The following is a 20,678-nucleotide window of genomic DNA, read 5'->3' as shown; positions in this document are numbered from 1 at the left end:
TATTTACCTCAGCAATATCCAGTTCTGCAGCAAAGAAAGTTAAGTTATGCTATATGAATATATTATGCAAATAAGTGCCATTCAGTTTCTGCAAAAAAATTGTCCTCTTCCACAGTTCAGCTGTCTTGAACATGACAAATCCCATTGAATAAGACTCTGTATGCACTCCCTTTTGCTCTACATCCAGTGTTCTCTCACAGCTGGTTCTGGAAGCAGTGTACACATGACCTTAGCCACAGTCCATAACTAGCCTGTATCTATCCTGTCATTTCTTACGAAATGCTGTGTTTTGATGTGTTTTCCCCCAAACCAGCTTCGATCCGAATTGAGAGGAAGAGTGACTTAGCTGCCTTTTAAGCCAGTAATGTGTGCATAGCCTAAGACTGCTAATCCTTTGTTATGCATCCTGAAACTTTGGAAATTGGGGCATGCTAGACATCCAAATAGAATAATAAATTTTGTGTGTGCTTAGTTCTCCTGCGCCGCATTGAATCCTAGGGTTGGAAAAGAATAAGTGCAACCCTTCGTCTCAAACAGTCCCAGCTGACTTAAGCAAATGTTCTACACTGCACACGACAGGGAAGATGAAATGCTCAATCTGACCTTGAGGCACACTGAGATGGCATAAAATATGGGGAAGGGATGGAAACCATGGCAGGAGAAGGAAATGGGCACCAGGAGCCAGGGAACATATACATACTTGGGTGATCAACTGAGATCTGGGGTGTTTGGTTCTGCTCTTTCAAGAAAGCCTTCTTTATCTGGGCTCTCTGAAGACAGATCAATCAAAATTTCCATTAAGTCTCTCAAGTTATTGTCCTATTTTCCAATCCACATTTTTTAACTTGGTCAGCATGGATCTCTAGCATCGCTATCTGGTCTCCAAATCTTTGGCTGACATTTTTTATTTTTTTATTTTTCGCGATCGTTTCTGTGTGGTACCTAAGATAACATCTGGGGGAAAATAAATTTTCTGCAGCTACTTCTTTATATGTCCATACTATGTTGCCTTCCACTTCTAGATCCAAACACCAGTGAAACTGCGTCATAGTGCTTTGCTATGAACTTAACTCCTGCCCCCATAAGGTAACCCAAATAGTGCAATAAGAATAAGCTCTGCAAGCTGCTTCATTTTCTCAGTAAGTCCCTTTCCACAGCATTACTGAAAATGTGCTGCAAAACTCTGATTAGGCATGACCCCCTTGCAAATGTGAAAATACAGCGTATCCTACCCACATGTAAAAGAGATGCATACTTGCTCCTGGGCGAGAGCTGTGCCATTGACCACCTCCTTTTTTAGATTTAACTAAATGTGCACCTTATACGGGCATCCAGCAGCAAAAGAGTGCATAGCCTTGACTGAAACAACAATTCCCTAAAGGTGAACAAACAGGAAAGTCACTGCAGTAGGCAGGGACGCGGACTTATAAAAAATATTGGGGGGGGGGGCCCGGGAAAGCTCATGAATAATAAATAAGCTCATGAATATGCAAATAAAGTGGCGCCGCCTCCTCGTGAGCGAATAGGGGAGAGCGTGCTGCGTCTATTAATCAGCTCTGAAGGAAATTGGGTGGAGCTTTTGCTCGGGAGGGAGGGCAGGAGGCATGCAGCCCGACCCTGTGCATTTTGGGCTGGGGGAGGGGCGGCGATGGCACTCTGCTGGAGGGGCGCCGGAGATTATTGGGGGGGCAGAGCCCCCCCAAACGAATTTTTGAGGGGGCTCGGGCCCCCTCAAGCCCCATGGAGTCGGCGCCTATGGCAGTAGGAAGATAGTTAGGCTTCTGTTCAATGCAGTCCCCACTCCAAAATGGCTAGGTGTGTGTTTCATCGGCTAAATGTGGTCAGAAGAAGCCCACAGCTTCCAAATAATTACCGGTACTTTGTATTTTAAAAGCCTGTCACTGCCATCCATTTTGTGTATGGGGTGAGTTTGTTCCGTGTCATGAAGTGAGTCACAAAACAATTATATTTCCCCCCCCCCCACTTTTTTATTAAAAGTTTTCATAATACATTAAAATTATATGTAGAACAAATGAAGTCAGAAATATCAAGTACCCAGCACGGCAATGCACTGATGGGCAAATCTGTACTGTAATGTGGTTTTCAAAGACACGGCTCTCTCAGAACATAATGGTGGGAACTCCATTCTTTTGTAATTCTGCCAGAATTACTATTGTTCGATAAAAGTTGAGAGTGTTTCAGCTATATCTTTGTTATGGTGGTTAACTGACAGGGACATCCCCCGCACTCCTATTACTCAGTTCTAGATGTTTTTATCATGAAGGTACATGTGCACTGGGAAAGGAGCAGTAGATTCTTCTCCGAAACATCCTTCAAGGGTTTTAATGTCTACATCTTGGTCATAGCTTTGCCATTGGAGGGGAAGGAGCCAGGGGAAGGAGGCAGCTCAGCACCCTTCAGATTCTATCCACTCCAATTACTGCTTGCATGATAAACCTGTCAGTCAGAATGCATGGTGGAAGGTAAAAGTGGGGGTGTGTGCAGTGCCCCCTTCTTACTTTCCCCCTTCCCAACTGATAGGAATTGTGAGACATTGGCAGCCAGCTGCAGGCCGACTGGGTCACTCTACGGGAAATAACTTCTCTGTTTTGTACTAAACCTTACAAACGCCTTCCAGACATCCCGTTTACTGAGCAGTCATCGTGATTTGTCCTCAGGATGCTACTGGGGTGGTTATATGTGATCACATTTTCAACGCTATTTGCACCTGCCAAAGTTTTAGGGCAGTCACACTGCTTCATTTCCAAACAATGCATATCCTATTGCTTCCTGCTGAAACCCTGTGATTTTTCATACCACAAATGGTTTGTTTGTGTGTGTGTTTGTCCTACTATAGTGTGAGAGTGCCCTTCCAGATGGCAATAATGCAGGATTATGAAAGCATCTCAGGACATATAATAAAGTGGATGGTCCAGTATAAATCCACCATGAATGCACTGTTTTTGCATCAGTGACATATTGCAGAATGCACCTGCAAAAGACAAACAAGCCCATCAGTCTGTGGGGGTCCTGACTTCATTAGTGATCAGTGATGGAAAGTCTAGGTTCCCATATGCACTAGAAAACTAAGACTGATAACTGAAATATTTGAAATACATATTCAGATCCTAAAAATTAGATGCTGAAAAGATAATACATTTCTGAAATATGGTTCCAGTCCTATTTATGATTTCTTCTCTGTGAGGAAATTGGATTGTAAACTCATTGGTGAGGAAGGGGGAGAGAAAAACCCTTCTACATAAATATAAAAGTAGTAACAGCTTCACTTCTACCCTCCATTCCATTCCTGCTGTCTCCCTCTTACCACTCCATTTTGGCCCACTGGAATGGACTTTGTGTACCTAATGCAAGTAGGTATTGAAGATTTTCTCATGGCTGTGTATTTGATCCTTCCTCTTGCCAAAGCAGCTCCTCCGCAGAAGTCTGACAACTGCCAGGATCTCAGAATTAATTAGCTTTTGCAATGATAGACCATCAAGATCATATCATCAAGGTTGCGTTGATTCATCTGAACTGTTCATACATTACAATTATATTTTTGCAAGTGGAATAATATCAGTAATTTTCTGATCTGCCCCCGCACCCAGTTTCCATGGTATCTGAGAGCCTCCAATCTGTTACCAATCGCTACAAAGAGTGATCGCCTCTCCTCAGTCCAGCTTGCCACAGTGAAATGTGCAGATTGAAACCAGGATCTCACTGAATACTAAAATTGTGATCATAAACCAGGGGTCACCAACCTAAGGCTCATGGGCTGGAAGCTGCTTTAGAGGTTGTTTGATTGGCCCATGAGCCGCCCCTGAACTGAGCTGCCCACTCACGCGCTGCGCTAAAGCAGTGCAGCATGGCGCGGGGTCTCACTTCCACGGTGCCGAAAATTGCGGGGGGGGGGGGGGAACGATCTGGCCCAGGCAAGATAAACCTTGCTGACCCGTCATAAACTGGAGCAATATTTTCTTATGGAGCGCTGTGAATATGTTTTCTTGTTCTCTTGAGGAATCATATGAGTTTCACCTATAAGAAAGGGCAAAAAACTGAGCCAGAATGGAGAGAAGCTATACCGTAGTGTGTAAGCCAGATCAGAATCAATCAAAGCTGATAAATAGACAAAGAGGATCAATACTGTTTTACTGAGCTTCTAGGCGCAGCCTTTTACAGGATCAGTTCTCTTGTGGGGAGAGAGAGCAATGGAGACTTGTGGTGAACACTCAAACTGAATTTTAGTCTTTAAAGCACCATCATCTCCCCCCTACCCCGGTTAAAAAAAAACCCCACCACAAATCACGTGACCTTGGAGCAATTTCCTCCAGGTTCCAGTTGAGAGCAGCAGTGGGAAATATCTGTTGTCTTCAAGCAAAACCTGGTTGGCCACTGTGGGAAGCAGAACGCTGGCTGAGGTGGCCTGTTGTGTGATTCAGCAAGACTCCTCTTATGAAATCTCCCTGGCTTGCTCTTAGTAGCCAGCTGCAAAAACCTCTTTTCTCTTGTTACCGACTACATTCAGCTTGTCCAAACTAGTTGGTTCTACCCTCAATCAGTTGGGCAACCTGTGTTCAGCACCCAGTAACCATCAGCCATCAAGGATATGTACACACAACAGTTTAAAGTAGATTTGATTAATCACGTGTGCATGTTTTTCACATTGTTCGCATCTGTTGACCCAGTCGTTCTTTGTCCTGACGAGACACTCCTCAGTGGGCTGCTGGCTCTCTACCAGGCAAGGCTTTGACATACAAGTACGTTTTCATTTTTTAAACTACGGCATAAATCTGGTAACACCTCCCCCCCAAAAAGTATGTTTTAATATTGGCTGTTTTGCCCACTGTGAAACATGCTTGATATTTGGCTTCTGTGAAAGTTGTTCATTATTGTGCTCATCTACAGACAATTATCTATATGGCACAGGTAAACAAATATATCTCTTGTGCAAACCCACCATGGACCTCAAGTTTCTGGAACTTCTAGAGGGTGGGGAAGTACAGTGGTGCCTCGCAAGATGAAATTAATTTGTTCCGCAAGTTTTGTCGTCTTGCGATTTTTTTCGTCTTGCGAAGCACGGTGTCGGAAAAGTTTTGGGAAAGCTTCAAAAATCACCAAAGTCTTCAAAAACCTCAAAAAAGGCTACCACACCACGTGCTATGAGTTGCTCCTCGAACTCAAGTCGCAACTGTATTAACGGTTTTAAGAAAAAGGAAACAAACTTGCAAGACGTTTCCGTCTTGCGAAGCAAGCCCATAGGGAAAATCGTCTTGCGAAGCAAATAAAAAAACCAAAAACCCTTTCGTCTGGCGAGTTTTCCGTCTTGCGAGGTACCACTGTAGTAATTGAGGTGAGGGGACAACAGCATGAATACATCCCATCAAGTACCACCCGTTTGTATAGTTGGGAAAGATCAAAATAGACAGGGAGACAAAAGGGTGCAAGAGCACACATAAAAAAGGGCTGCTGTGACCCACATGCACAATAATGCCTTGTTGCATACACAGCTCAAAAGCAATTTAGCAAGTGGCTTTAGCTAGCAAACGACCCCAAAGCCTTCTGAGGAGATTATGTTGCATATCTGAAGAGGATGCTTATGAGAATACTAAGCTCAGTGTCAATGCAGTACTATGGTAATTAAGGCTTGAGGGGGTTCTACCTTTTGAAACACTTTTTCTCATATCAGTTACAGCACTTGCATTGTAGAGGTCTTATAGCCACGGAGCAAGTATGCCATTTTACTTGACTTAACTGCAGAGCAGCCCCAAACATCCTGCATCTTTGGTGTGGGTAGAACCAGCCTTAGATCCCTAAACAAGATAGCAACATCACATTTCATCTTCTTTGTTCATGTGCTATTTTTGCCACAAGGCTTTGGTTTCTGCAGATCTGCTTGTACCAAGGCACTTAGGGGCTGAGATGGGAAGAGGGTTCTGGTTTTTCTTACCAGGATAGTATTTGGCAATAAGCAAACAAAGCGGCATTTGGCTCCCTATTTACATGTCATAATGAGGAGACAGGTTATGCAATCATATACGTGAAGAGACAACAGGACATTGAGTACTCAGCTCTATTATTTCACTCTTTCATTGTGTTCTTACATCACTACAACGCATGGCTGTGAGATGTACCTTTAGAGCAGGGCTACTTAACATGGTACCATGTAGATGTTGCATTACTACTACTGTCATCCTTTACTGTTGGCCATGCTGGCTGGGGCTGATGGGAATTGGAGTTTTGGTTGCCAAAAGTTTTAAATGTATGCTAATTTTGTTGTTTTATTGTTACTGGCTTTATTGCTTCTCACTATTGATTTTACTGCTTCTGTTTTATTTTTGTTGTTCATTAGTGCTCTTGAGATGTTGTTGGACTAAAACTCCCATAATCCCTGACTGTTGGCCATGCTGGCTAGGACTGATGAGAGCCAACAACATCTGGAGGGAACCACATTGGCTACCCCTGGAGTAGTCTGTGGGTGTCACAGAGTGTGCCGGTCAGTAATCACACAGATCAAAGTTGGAGTTAACTCTTTATTAGCAAAACATGATCTCCACCAACCTGGCAGAGTGTCAGCAGCTCATTCTCAGTAGGTCCCCACCTGCACACAGCCATCTAAGTCCTTTCCTCTCCAGGGCTTTTGCCAAGCCTTTGGAGACTAAGACTGCATGCAGCCTGTTGCTGCTCTGCACATTTCAGCCCTCTTCTGGTTCTGGGAGATCAAGGGGAAGGGGAGCTTGTTGCAGCAGGAAGGGGAGATACCTGTGACTCTTCACCAGCCCAACTCATCTCTACCTCTTGACTTCCTTCCTCCCACTCACCTGCTTCATCTTCTGCCTCTGATTCTGGACTTCTGTCTGCCAGACTCTCCCAGCTCATAAAGCCCTGTTACCCATTCAGCTTCCAACACCCTCTTCCCAGTCTTCACCCCCTTCTTCCTCTGACCACTCACTTTCTGGGGAAATGAGAAATTGTTGCTGCCTTTGTTACCAGACAGAATTGTTGAACAGCTAGCAATTCTGTATAATATCAGCAATGCTAGTATCATACTCATGAATGCTAGTAGAGTAGCTCCATTACAGACAAATATGTGGTCAATTAAGCTTTCACAACTTCTGCTTCATGCATAGGTCCTAATCTATAAAGTTTTATGCCGCAGTAAATGTTCTAAACTTGAAAGTGCCATGATGCCTGTTTCTGTCATGGAGGGAAGACCAAAGATGTGCACATTATTCTGGCAATGCATCATCGGAAGAGCTTGTTGATTATATCCAATATTTTATCATCTTGGTGGGGAGATTTCCAGCCCAGTGTTATACATAGCTTAGCTGTAATAAGGTATAGGAAGCTGGGGTAACTTGGTTCCAAGTGGTTAAGTAGCACAGTCCTTAGTGGTCTCATGTGATCTGGCATGAAGTTGTTAGGGTGTTTGGACAAACATGGTACACCCTTCATGTGTTAGGGGGGCAGTGGAGTCAGGCACAGATTAGGTGAGCATGAGAAGGGGGCCCTACATGCATACCATTGTACATTCATAAAGCTCCATGTGAGTGGGGGGAACCTGGGCTAATCAGGCTCTTCCTTTGCATTGGAATTTATACATCAGTATGCATGTAGGGCCGCTTCTCACGGGCTGCGTACATATTACTGACTGAAAATGCTGCTCAGTTGTTCTTTTTCTGAAGTCACACTGAAGATAGCTTCAGGGGGTAATGTATTGAAATGCAGTATTTCGTAAGAAACTGCAGGATAGATAAAGGATAGAAATGGATTGTGGCTAATGCCGTGTGTTTGCTGCTTCTCAAACCAGTGGTGGAATGCACTGGATGCAGAATACACAGGAGTGTGTGCACAAGCGCATTCTCCAAATGCATGGCCAGTGCGTGCAGAGACGGAAGGGGCTAGCTCCTACAGCCCTTTGTGCCTTAGTTTAACATGTGAGGTGGTTGGTTTGAATGCTCCTATTTCTGACAAAGGTCAACAGCTAGTCTCCAGAACCTCTGTGCTGCCTGGGGGTCATAGCCACCAAAGATGGAAGTAGATACCTCTTGCCCTTCCAGAAACCACCAGCAAATAACTTTGAAACATGTTTGGCACATGTCCTCGGATAAAAGACAGGAAGCATCTCTCTGTTGCACCAATTGCAAAACCTCTCTTCCTTGCATTTGGAGTTTCCTTCCTTCCTTCCTTCCTTCCTTCCTTCCTTCCTTCCTTCCTTCCTTCCTTCCTTCCTTCCTTATCAGGTCCATGGATTCTAATTAGGCTCACTTTATCACCACAACAACCCTGCAAGGTACGGTAGCCTGGGAGGTTGTGAATTGCTTAAGGTCACTCAAGAAAGTGCACAGCTTAACAGGTACTTTCCTCCCAGAACCAAACTCAACATTTTTTTTGTTGCACCTGGTGTTTTCATTGCTGAGCTGGCAAGCGAAGCATCTTTTTCATTATGTTGTTTGTCCTTCCTAGGAGCAGGTGGGGCTTTTGGGGGTTGGTGGGCAGGGGGGACCATAACATGGTGACTTTTCCCTGCCACTGAAATATGGGGCTGGAAGGACTAATTAGCTAATGATTGTAATTTTATCTACAAATGTGACTGCCAAGTGGGCTGGGATTGTGCACATTTGCGACTCTGTATAAACCGCAGCACCAAACACCTCCCGCCCACGCACATTTAACTGGCAGAGAAAAACATCTGCAACCTCGAAAAGGGGAAATTCCAGATGCAGCATTTGTGACGTAGCGAGGGGGGGGGTGTTCCTCTCTGTCAACCAGGCATCCCCTGTTCCGGATTTGACATTTGCAAATCCTGCACCCCCAGGAATAGTAAGAGAAGTAAAATCACCTGCCTTAGAGGAATCCTCTCTGGGGCGGGGAGGGGGGGATGTGGGCTCCACAGCATATTCACGCCTCACCACTTTCCGTTACAAACCGAGCTGTCACCCGTTCCATGAAATCAATCTGTGGTCTCTTGAGACATAAGCAGGATTACACAAGAATCGCTCAAAATATATATTTAACTACAATACTTTAGTGGATTACAGAGCCAAGCTGAAATGAACGAAAACATCAGATCATCTCTCTGCATGCTTTGGCCTGTAAGGTGCAGTGCAAATGTCATGCCAGCTCTCAGTTAACCAAGCTTAGGAGCCTGGGAACAATGGGAGCAACTGGAATTGTGTGTGTTCTCTCCCCAGGCTTGAATACCTGTGCCTGTTCACACTGTTCCTAAACATGTCTGTACAACTGCAAAATCAAGCTGTGAACTGCATATTTGCTCTAAACTGGGAGCATATAGATATAGTTTGAAATCAGACCTGCAGGTTGTGAAGGGGAAGAGAGCTGAGGATCCATCAGGAGACAGTTGGCTGTTATTTTATTTGTTAGAGATGCCCCACCACTTGGCAGCTGACAATTATAACAATTAAATTGTTAGCAGAATAAGACTATATCCTTAATCCATTTTCTAGGATGCATGAGCCTCCGTGGTCAATCCATCTACTTTTATAAAGGACAGACAGTGTATGGCCTGGATCTTTTTGCGCTCTCTCTCTCTCTCTCTCTCTCTCTCTCTCTGTGTGTGTGTGTGTGTGTGTGTGAGAGAGAGAGAGGGGGGGGGGCTCCAGAAGGGTAGGAATAGAGTTGCCACGTTGTCTGGGAATGTAGCTGTTACCTGGAGTCCTAGGCCTCCCAGCTGGTAGCCTGAGCAGTGTACCATCTGGCTGAGATTTTAAGATTAAACCTGGAAAAACCTTTGCTACAGTCAATGGTAAGCATGCATATCCCCCCTGCAAATTTGCATATATTTGTTGATGTGTTTTGCTGTGTCCCCCCCCCCCCATGGCTGTTACCTACCTTGAGCTTAGTAAGATGTGGTATATGGGTCAAAGATGTAGCAAACAAAACATAAATATGTCATTGGGAACATACACTCTTTGTTTCAGAAAATAGTCACAGCTCAACATGCACATAGACCACACCCACCCACCCAGATGGATGGATTGATTCATGTGCACAGCATTTCTAGAATGACAGGCAGGCACACTGAGTCAAGACTAGTGCACATACATACATCAACACCCACACGTTCCTACACAGAGCAGTTGTAGATGCTGACTCCCCTATCCTGCCGTGCAGTTTTATTAACAGATTGAATACAGAGACGAGCTGATCACATGCTAAACAGAAACCTAAGACTATAGAACATGCACATATAATACTAGGTGGGTGCACATGCAAAACACAACACATACACCAGGAAAAAATGGAAATTGTGGCACTGCTGACGTTTTTCATGTTCACATGTATAAATACACTTAAAGGGACAGTCAACAGAAATGCCACCTCAAACGTATTTTCCATTCATATGTGTCAATGTGTATTTAAATAAACTGCAAATATAGAAGTGCACACATAGCTTTGACAATTAGCCAAGAGGCATTTTTTTTTTAAAAAAAAGATCTGTTTGCCATTTTAGCACTAATCAAGTGGGAACCCTAAAAGAGATGTGCAAACACCTAACAGAGTTCAGACAAACATGACCTTTTGTGGCCAATACATTCCCTCCACCCACCTCAGCTTGCAGGCCTGGGAACTCCATTCACCTATTCCTCACCTGCCCTTGTGTGTATATGTTTTCCTGCTCCATAGCAGCAGGCAGATGCTGGTAATCAAGCAGCCCTGCCCTGGCTCTGGGCTTAGATTTCTGCCAAGAAGGAAAACCCTGTTGAGGAAATAAACAAATAACAGTGATGGGTGTAACATCTGCCTCAGCCAAGGAGTGAGCAGGGCATGTGGAATGCATTTGTTTAGCCCTTTGTGGGCCAGATTTTCAAAAGCACCCAACTCCAGTTTCAGTATTGCAGTAAGGGCCAAAGAGTTCCCTACCAGTTCCTTTCTTGTGTCCTATAAACAAATTGCTAAAACTGCTGTTGGGCCTCCTCTGCACGCCCAAGCAATGGGCATATTGCACAATGCCTGCAAATCTACAGGGACACACAGAGACATGAAGTGTACCACTGAATAGTATGCAAGATGGAGGTCTGTGTGTGCAAAGCTAGAGAAACAGTGCTCTTCTTGCAACCAACGAGATGTAACAAATGGAAAGGAAGAAAACCTTGTGTGGAAAAGTGCAGCCTGTAGTTGCAACAAACCACTTGCATAACCAAGCACATAAAAAAGAACCTCCAAGGCCACAATCTAAACTCATTCGGAGTCACATTGGTAAGTGGGCTGCCCACAGGCACAAGGGTGGTGTGGATTAGCCCTAATTTTTAAAACACAGTGACTGCTGGACATGCTGGCAATCTGGCTTTGCGGCAAACCAACCCACATAACTCATCACTGTGCATTAATTAAAAATGGGTTGATTTAAGCAGCAGCAAAGCAGCTCAGTTGGAAACTAGTCCCCAGATGTGTTCCATCAGTCAGTCTTAACACACTGGCAAATTCAATGCACTCAAAGGAAAGAGGATGAACCAGAAAATAGTGGGAAGGCAAGGTTTTTTAAAAAACAACAACAACAACAAACTTTTTAACTGTGCAGGGGTGGACTTTGGTAATATTTCGTAGTATGGCACCCTGTGTGAGGCCAAAAATTTGATTCCCTCTTTTCATTTATGGGTCTTCTCAATTTTGCACCCTCTTGACTTGGCACTCTGTGTGTGTGTGGGGGGGTACTGCTTGTACAGCCCTATATCCAGCGCTGAACTGTGCTGCTCTGCATAGAAAAGGATTCTCTCTAAACCACAAACTACTAATACACAGGTGGAACCTGCAACAAAACGTTGCAGTGTGGACTGTTCCTGTTCAGGGTGTTATTGGGGTTGTTGTTTTTATTTTTGATCATATAATATATATACTGTGTGTGTGTGTGTGTGTGTGTGTGTGTGTGTGTGTGTGTGTCTATTTTACCTGGAGGTCTCAGGGCAGTTTACAGAAAAGATAAACATAAAAACCAGTGGTTTTTATGTTTATCTTTTCTGTGAACTGCCCTGAGACCTCCAGGTGGTAAAGGGGAGTATATTCATCATCATCATCATCAACTATGCTTTTTTCCAGGATATTCCAATCCATCACATACCTTTTTCTTTTTTGTCCTACCCCAACACTCTGTGACCACTGTCCATATTCAGTCACCTTTTAGCTGTCTCTCTGCGTGTCTTTTGTCCTCTGGGTTCCCTTCTGCCTCTACAGATTTTTCTGCTTCTGCCAACCTTCAGGTATCCCTGAACAATCTGTTTCCCTTTAGCTCCTTCATAGCTCCATAGCTGTCATAGCTCAACTTTCAGTTTGATCCTAATATATCAGGATACAGTTCGATAAAGCTGGAATGGCTCTAGAGCAGTTTGATTATAAAGCTGTCTGCTGGATCTTATTGCTCTGATCACAATTCACAGGTTTCTGTTGAAATGTTGGGTATCTTCTTCTGAGCACATGCTTAGCTCTTCTGAAGTGACTGAGCTTGTATGTGCCATGTGGGCTTAGTGTGCATCTTAGGATATACCCAGAATCAAGTTTTCGACAGGAGGAGACCCCAAAGATAGAAGTTTGAAAACCTTTAAGGGAACTAGGATGAATGTTTTAATACTTTTTTAAAAAGCCTTCCTCAGGAATTCTGTATGTAACCACTTATCTCCTCACCCACTGTTCTTGCTTTCTCCATGAAAACATCATATAAATAATCAGTAGACATGGTTGAGAGAGAAATGCAAAACAGCAATGCAAAACAGCAGCGGGGAGGCCTAGAGGAAACGTGGGAGAGGGAGAGAGAGATTCTTATAGGCTTTGTGGAGAAGATAAGGGGGCTCTTTTCCATCCTAATTTCTGAGCCCGGGTCCCACCGCCTCGTTGGATGGCCAGCTCTCTACTGAGGAAGCAGCTCGTATCGTTTTTCTTTTCTTTTTGCCCGCCATTCTTCCTCCTCCTTTCACCCGCCCCTCCCCTCCACCCGGTGTTGTGCGCTTTAATGTATACAATGAAGGAAAGAAGAAGTCGAAAGAGAATTGCCTTGCGCTGATGTCAGGAGTAGGGCTGGCTCAGAGGAGGGTGTGATTGAGTTTGCTTGAGCTTCAGTCAGCCCTCGGTATTTTGTGCTGCCAACTTCCAGTGTGCTGCTGAGCCGGTCTGCAAAGCAAGGTACAGAAACCCCTCGCTTTCTTTTATTTGTCTTCTGTAGCGACGCTTTGTTGCCGGAGATGTGTGTGCGTTTTGCGCGCGGCGCGGTGTGCGGCGCGCGCTCAGGATAAAGGAATCCGGCAGGATTTTGGGGGCTATTTGTTGTAGAAGTTTCAGGAGATGAGATGTGCAGGGGGGGCGGTTTTCAGGGCCAGCGTGGTTGTGAACTGTCAGCTTCTTCCCAAGTGGACTGGACGGAAGCAGTAGGCTGTAAAACCACGAGAGCCCGGAGTTGCTTTGCTTGTCTGCGACCAGAGACAGCATTTGGGGTGGGGAAATGTGTGCAAATCGTGCGGGGCGGGGGGGGGGAAGAGATCCTCACAGCCGTTGCAAACCCCACCACCACCAGCAGCTTTTCAGTTCGACCGGATTTCGTTGTCATTATTTTTGTCTGTCTGCAAGAACGACAGAGCGCTGCAATCTGGGAAGGGGCAAAAATAGGTTTCTTTAAAATATGTATGACTCCAAGGCGCGTCCCGGGGAAGCAGGCGGACGGCTTTCTTATTTTAGCAGCAACGAGGGGAGAGACTTGAGAGAGAACTTTGTGTGCTTTCGGAGGGGAGGTGGGGCGACGGGGTTGGGGTGTGGGGGGAGAAGAGAAAAACGAATAGTACAACTTCAATGTCTCTGGTGATTCAAGCAGCAATGTGGCACGTCGCTGCACCAAGAAACAATGCCAGCCGCAAAGTTTTCTTTTGTATTTATTTCCCCACCCCCATCCCACAAGAGGAAGGAAACCCATTTTGGTCTAGCCTGCTGGAGGGAGGGGGGCAGGGGGGGGAAAGACCGTACTTAGTACCACTTTAAACTTAAATGTTCTGCTGCCGCTGCTATCGGTTACCTCGTTCATTGAAGGCTCTCTGGTTTTATCTGACCCTGGGGAAGGCTTGCTTGGCCTCATTTCCTGTGAATAAGAGGGCGTTGATTCTTCTGATTTGCCACGGATAACTTGACATTGCATGCCCCAGTTTCGTGCCATGAGCCCTGTAAAGCGATCCCGGATTGTCATCCTGAAATGTGCCTCCTTCGCTTTCCACATAGCTTTCTTTATCTCTGCAATGCAGGAGACAGTTTGCCCCTCATTAACGGTGAGATGCCGTCTAGATGTTTTGGCAGCTTTCCTGAAGGAGGAGAGAGAAAGGAATTGGCACGTTTGGATTAAAAGCACTTGATGAATATCTCTGGAGCTTCTATTCTGGTGAAGTCCCTTCCTGCAGCTTTTGTTGCTTACTACAGTAGGGTTCGAGGATACAAAGAGTCTCCTATTTTTCTAGCAAGTAGGATTTATTTGAAAGTCAGCACTCCCAAGGTCTCCACTAGTAGGTCTTTCCTGGGCTGTTTCCTGTGAGAATGCTTTAAATAAAGATGCTGGAAATGACCGTTGCGTGTTCCCCTGAGCTACAATCTGCTAGAGTGCTTTGTACATATTTTTGTAATTAATGGGTGAGGCTTTGATAATTATACAGGTCCCTTATGATCAGTGTTGGAAACAGAGATATGAAAGCTAGGAGCTAAGTGGCACCTTAAACCAAGTTATGGGCGCAACAACGGAATGTCTAGGCTTGCTTTTTTATAACAAGAATACAAAGCTGAAAATGAACGAACTGCAGCTAAAATCTTAAGTTCATTTTTCACATGGTCTAGTATCCTTCCCCTGCCCACCCCCCTAATATTCTTAAGAGGGTCTCTTCTCCAGTCTTCAGAGAGTAGCTGGAAGTGGGGAGGCAGAAAAAGGTCCTCTTTTCCTTCCACTCTGCAGTATTAATCTGAAATCTTAGGCACAGTGCTACACACCAAGCCCAGAAGCTGCTCACACAAATGAAATTCCCTGTGGCAAAATGCACCTAGAACAATGGGAGTTTGGAACACTGCTTATGATTTCTGAAATCCATAACAAAAAAGGAACTTTATGAACATCAGATAATTTGTTGGATGCAGCATTAAAGCAGATGGCGCAGGGTTTCACAGTAGACAGAGAGTTCTGAGGTACCCCATGGGCCAGTTTAGGTTTGGATGAGCCATCTCTTTCTGGCTGGAAGATGGAGCTTATTGAGAAAAACGGGTTTATGAGGGCAGGATGTGGTGGCAATGTAGCAAAGCCAAACAGGCTGTTATGTTACAGGTTAGGCCTGTGGATAAGTGCAATATTATTATTTTTATTGTTATTAGCAAAGTTCAGTTTAACTTTGTGCTTTTGTTGGAAGGCAAGAGGCCAAGGTTCAAATTCTCGCTTAGAGAATTGTGTGCTTAATGTCCTTAGGCAATTCACTGTTTTGTCAAACAATCTACCTCAGTGATTTGGATAAAATTGCAAAACACTGAAAAGTGCCTTTAAATGGTAGGTACGGTAAGTCCATTGTTAGAAACAGCTTTGAAAAATCTGATCCTTTATCTTTTGTGTAAACCAATTAGATGATTTTTTATCCTGTTTGTGTGTGTAAGACCCTGAGCAAAGGGCATTTTTCCTCCAGCAAACAAATTTAGGCCTTCCAAATTAACTAAATTATAATCTACAAAGACGGCTTGAAAGAGCCTCTCTCCCTCTCAAACTTTCTCCCAGGGGACACTTTCTTCAAAACTTTTCATCCCGACAGTTTTAAAATCGGAATAGTAATTTCCAATAAATCTCTTGTGATGTTATGAGTTTGTGTCCTGCGATTTTGGAGAATTGCCAATTTTTTTTGCTAGAAAGTGTATAGGAGCTTTGAAAGTGTATAGGAATCTCATGTGTTTCAAATGCATCTTCTGATTCTGCCGACACAGGCCTTGGACATTTGGTCAATGCATAACTTATTTTCTAAATTTTAATGCCGAATGGTTTTTGTAAAGACCTGGATTTTTTGGGAGAAAAATAGCAGAACTGTACTTTTTAGGCTCTGGATTAATTATCAGAAAAAGGTGAAATTCCAATTATTGAGGTTAGGTTGAACAGGAGGAAGATGGGCAAGTGATGACTCAAAGTGACAAAAAAAATCCTCTTATTTTATTGTTTGTGCTGCTCAGAAATTCCTCTCTTGTGCTAGCCAAGTACTTGATATTTCAGCTATTAACACATCAGTTTTATGCCAAGAATAATATCTAGTTTGGTATAGAATGTTACAGCAGTGTTGCTCCGGGAAATACAAAGTACTCAAAGTGAGAAAGGTGATATTTTTTATTGAACTAACATCTGGTGGTTAACTGTGCAATGCATGTCTTTTGAAGAGCCTGTCTTACAGAGTTCAGTGGGACTTATTCCAAGGTTAAGCGTTCTCACAGATTGAGATTGAATCCTGACAAGACAGAAGTACTGTTTTTGGGGGACAGGAGGTGGGCAGGTGTGGAGGATTCACTGGTCCTGAATGGGGTAACTGTGCCCCTGAAGGACCAGGTGCGCAGCCTGGGAGTCATTTTGGACTCACAGCTGTCCATGGAGGCACAGGTTAAATCCGTGTCCAGGGCAGCTGTGTACCAGCTCCATCTGGTACGTAGGCTGAGACCCTATCTGCCCGCGGACTTCCTCGCCAGAGTGGTGCATGCTCTGGTTATCTCCCGCTTGGACTACTGCAATGCGCTCTACGTGGGGCTACCTTTGAAGGTGACCCGGAAACTACAACTAATCCAGAATGCAGCAGCCAGACTGGTGACTGGGAGCGGCTGCTGAGACCATATAACACCGGTCTTGAAAGACCTACATTGGCTCCCAGTACGCTTCCGAGCACAATTCAAAGTGTTGGTGCTGACCTTTAAAGCCCTAAACGGCCTCGGTCCAGTATACCTGAAGGAGCGTCTCCACCTCCATCGTTCTACCCGGACACTGAGGTCCAGCACCGAGGGCCTTCTGGTGGTTCCCTCACTGCGAGAAGCCAAGTTACAGGGAACCAGGCAGAGGGCCTTCTCGGTAGTGGCGCCCTCCCTGTGGAACGCCCTCCCACCAGATGTCAAAGAGAATAACAACTACCAGACTTTTAGAAGACATCTGATGGCAGCCCTGTTTAGGGAAGCTTTTAATGTTTGATGTATCACAGTATTTTAATATTCTTTTGGAAGCCGCCCAGAGTGGCTGGGGAAACCCAGCCAGATGGGCGGGGTATAAATAATATATTATTATTATTATTATTATTATTATTATTATTATTATTATTATTATTGGATTGCGGCCTACAAGTTGGCTCTTTCATATTAAGCTTGTCACATCCACAATTTCCCGGGTTTGGGGAAGCTAGTTTTTCTGTGTCCTGTCCTGTTGACATTATCCCATTTAAGGACATTGACAAACTAGAGTTCGTCTGCAAGAGGGGGACCTGGATTTTGCAGGACTGGAAACCTATGGGGATTAGTTGAAAGAGGTGAGAAAATTTAGCTTTGAGAAGTTACATTATATGGTAGATGGGCAAAGTGTGACTAAGGCTTTAAAAGTTCATTTTCCTTAAATTTAACATTTCCTACTTCCATGTTCAGCCTTTTTAATAGGTTCATGAGAAGCACAGGTTGTGGGGTAAATTGCCCCTTGAATAGCCTCAGCTCTCTTAATTGCTCCAGTGTCAGTTTCTGTTCCCAAAGGGGAGTGGAGAGGCTTTAATTGTTGGTATTTCCTCATTATTTTGTTTTTTTTTCATAGTTATTTGTAAGCATTCTCATAAGAAAAAATGAGAGGCAATCAGTAATTAAGGTTCTGCTTAATAAAGACAGAAAGGAACACTTAATAGGCTATTGATCATTGATTTCCCACCTCTTCAAGTAAGGAAGCAATAAAACTGGCTGACCTTATAAGGGAGAACGTGTTAATGATTGTGGTTTATTTGTGAGGAAACATCCTAGGACAGTGGTTTCCAATTAGGGGTCCAGGGACTCCTGGGGGTCCACTGAATGCACTCAGGGTGTCCGCAGCCCAATCCCTTGCCTCCCCCCACCACTATTTTTTTGTCATTTTTTTCATGATAATACAGTGGTACCTCGGGTTAAGTACTTAATTCGTTCCGGAGGTCCGTTCTTAACCTGAAACTGTTCTTAACCTGAAACACCAGTTTAGCTAATGGGGCCTCCCGCTGCTGCTGCTGCGCTGCCACTGCATGATTTCTGTTCTCATCCTGAAGCAAAGTTCTTAACCTGAGGTACTATTACTAGTTTAGTGGAGTCTGTAACCTAAAGCGTATGTAACCCGAGGTACCACTGTATCACAAATTTTATGGCCTGTTTTAAGGCTGTGCAATTTTTCAATATATTGGCCAAAATTGGTTTTGAAATCGCACTGCAATAACGATTTTGACCTGGCAATATGCAGCAATATATTGCCCCTCAAGCAAATGAGAGCAGGGCAGCCAATTTCAAGGCACCACCGATATCTCACGATTATCTCAACCGATAATGCTGCTGATCTGAGCTCCCTTCCTCATGTGGAGGAAGACCAGGGCAGCCGATAACACTACAGTCTTTCCTCATGCTGGCTGCCACCGCTGGCTGCCCCACTGATGGTGGCTTGATGTACCCCCCCATCCCCATCCCCTCCCACTTAAACCATGTGGTGGAGGTGACTCTGCTTCCTCTTCTTCCCCCACCCTCCCGATCTCAGTGGCTGCTCCTTCCCTTATCCCCACACATTATCTCCATTTTCAGACATCGTGATATATTGGAATATCGTAATATTCAGCTGCCGATAAATCACAATGTTAAAAAACAGATATTGCTGAGCTCTAGTCTGTTTTTTTAGTATACCTAAAATTCTTTCCTTACTAGGGGCTGCCCCACTTCTTGTTCAAAAAATTGCTTTGCGGAGGTAACTACCATAGAGTTATCAAAATTTTCAAAAGTAGGGGGTCTGTGGCTTGGCTGTTTGAAAAATAGGGGGTCCTCAGTCATTAGCTAATTGGGAACCACTGCCCTAGGAGGATCTTAGCCATGGGGAAAGGGCATTGCTGAATATTACTATGTTAGATTTCGCACTTGTATGGAACTTGCATTTCTAATCCCAATCCCAGCTGTTTATGGTAAAGCAATGTCTCAGCAGCAGCAAAGGGCTGTAGTGCAGAAGGAACAATTGCCTCATTTACAGTAGTTCAGTCTTGACATGAACCTTGCAGCATTGTTGGAATCAGGCTGGGCTTGGCAGGCTTTAATGCATGAGGGAGGAGGAAGAAACAAGAGGAGGGGGCTGGATGGTAGGAACCTGGGTTAGAGCAGGGAGGATTCTCCCCTTCCCTGCCCCCATCCCCCAACATCAGTCACTTTGGAAGGGGGAGCCGAGATGCCAACTCTCCCTTCTGATCTTCCTGCAGAGCAGAGAGCCTCAGCGCCTGTGTGGGGAAAGGCTTTGATCAGCTGTGGAGGAAGCCTGAACAGGATGTGGCAGCGGCTGAACGGGAGGGTGCAGCTTTATCACCTAGAACCAGGTGCTGCCTTTGCACATGGCAGCAGACCCACCTGCCCCCACAATCTTTACATTCCTGTAAGGCGAGGGAGCGTGCCGCTGCCCGTCTTTAAATGCTTGGCAAGAAGAGCAGGAAAACTTGTTGGGATATTTTTGCTGCTTCTGTCTGGTTCTGAACTTCTTGTCCTGCTCTTGAACTCTGCAATTGTGACACTTGAGCACAGTGTATACTGCTGAGCCTGTCCTGTTACTTGCCTTCCTTATTTAAAGGTGAGAACCCCTGTCTGTGTGCGTTGGGCATATGTGTGCTAAGCTGCTGATCTTCAACCAGGGCCGGCCCACCCTGGTGAGGCAACAGCCTCAGGGAGCAGGATCCACAGGGGCAGCAGATCCAGCCTCCAAGCAATGCACTGCCCACTTCTCCTACTACTGCAGTGTCAGATGCAGCATGCTCCTTGGATGTTGGATCTGTCCCTCCTTAGCAGCCCCCCCCCCTCAATGTTGCCTGTACAGGAGCCTCTTGGGGAATAGGAGGCACTGTCTCCTCCCAGCCCTGGGGAAGAAATGGCAGTGGCTGCCTTCTGGGGGCTGCTGGAGTCTGCACCCACCTGGTGTGATTCAGAGCAGTTTCACTTTCCCCTTCATTGATTTCCAATTCAGTTGTCAGGTAAGGTTGATTGGATTCCCCACTTTGTTCCCAATGTAGATCTTTATTCCCAGGTAGTTCCTGGTGTAGATCTTCACTCACCCCTTCTTCCCTTAGGGAGGGGTGTGTGCCATTTTGTGGTTTGCCTCAGGTGTCAAAATGCCTTGGGACAGCCCTGTCTTCAACTAGTGGGTCAGAACTCACAACTGCAAAGTCACCCAAAGTGGATCGCAATAGCAGCACCACCACTACCATAAAGCTATATGGTAAAATAAAAAAATATAAAAGTGAGTTTCCAAATGTATATATAGACTAAGCTCTTGGGTTTGAAAAGTTTGAAGACCGTCATGCCAAATTACAGCTGGTGGGCCCTGTGCACATAAGTTGCAATATTTGTAGAATATCTTACTTGTCATCTCTGTGGTTCAGATAAACCTCCCTGATTGGTTTAGGGTGAAACAGTTCATCTTCTATTTTGATAAGACAACTGGCTCTTCCAGGAAAATGGCCCGAGCC

At 44.8% G+C, this 20,678-nt stretch overlaps 1 protein-coding gene across 6 annotated transcripts in view; it reads left to right on the top strand.

Moving 5' to 3' along the window:
- DGKA (diacylglycerol kinase alpha) overlaps nucleotides 1–20,678 on the top strand; it is an 86,914-nt gene that overhangs the window by 9,626 nt on the left and 56,610 nt on the right. For 2 of the 6 annotated variants that reach the window (XM_081181303.1, XM_081181301.1), the window contains exon 1: nucleotides 12,856–13,131. The exons of the other annotated variants lie outside the window; for them this stretch is intronic. The gene's annotated coding sequence lies outside the window, so the exon portion shown is untranslated. Of the gene's footprint in view, nucleotides 1–12,855; nucleotides 13,132–20,678 lie in introns of those variants that run through there. 6 annotated transcript variants of the gene reach the window in all.

This window comes from Podarcis bocagei, assembly GCF_964188305.1.
Source record: "Podarcis bocagei genome assembly, chromosome: 2".
Lineage (NCBI taxonomy): Eukaryota > Metazoa > Chordata > Lepidosauria > Squamata > Lacertidae > Podarcis > Podarcis bocagei.
The sequence above is the reverse complement of the archived record's forward strand: the minus strand, read 5'-3'. Positions and strand labels throughout refer to the sequence as shown.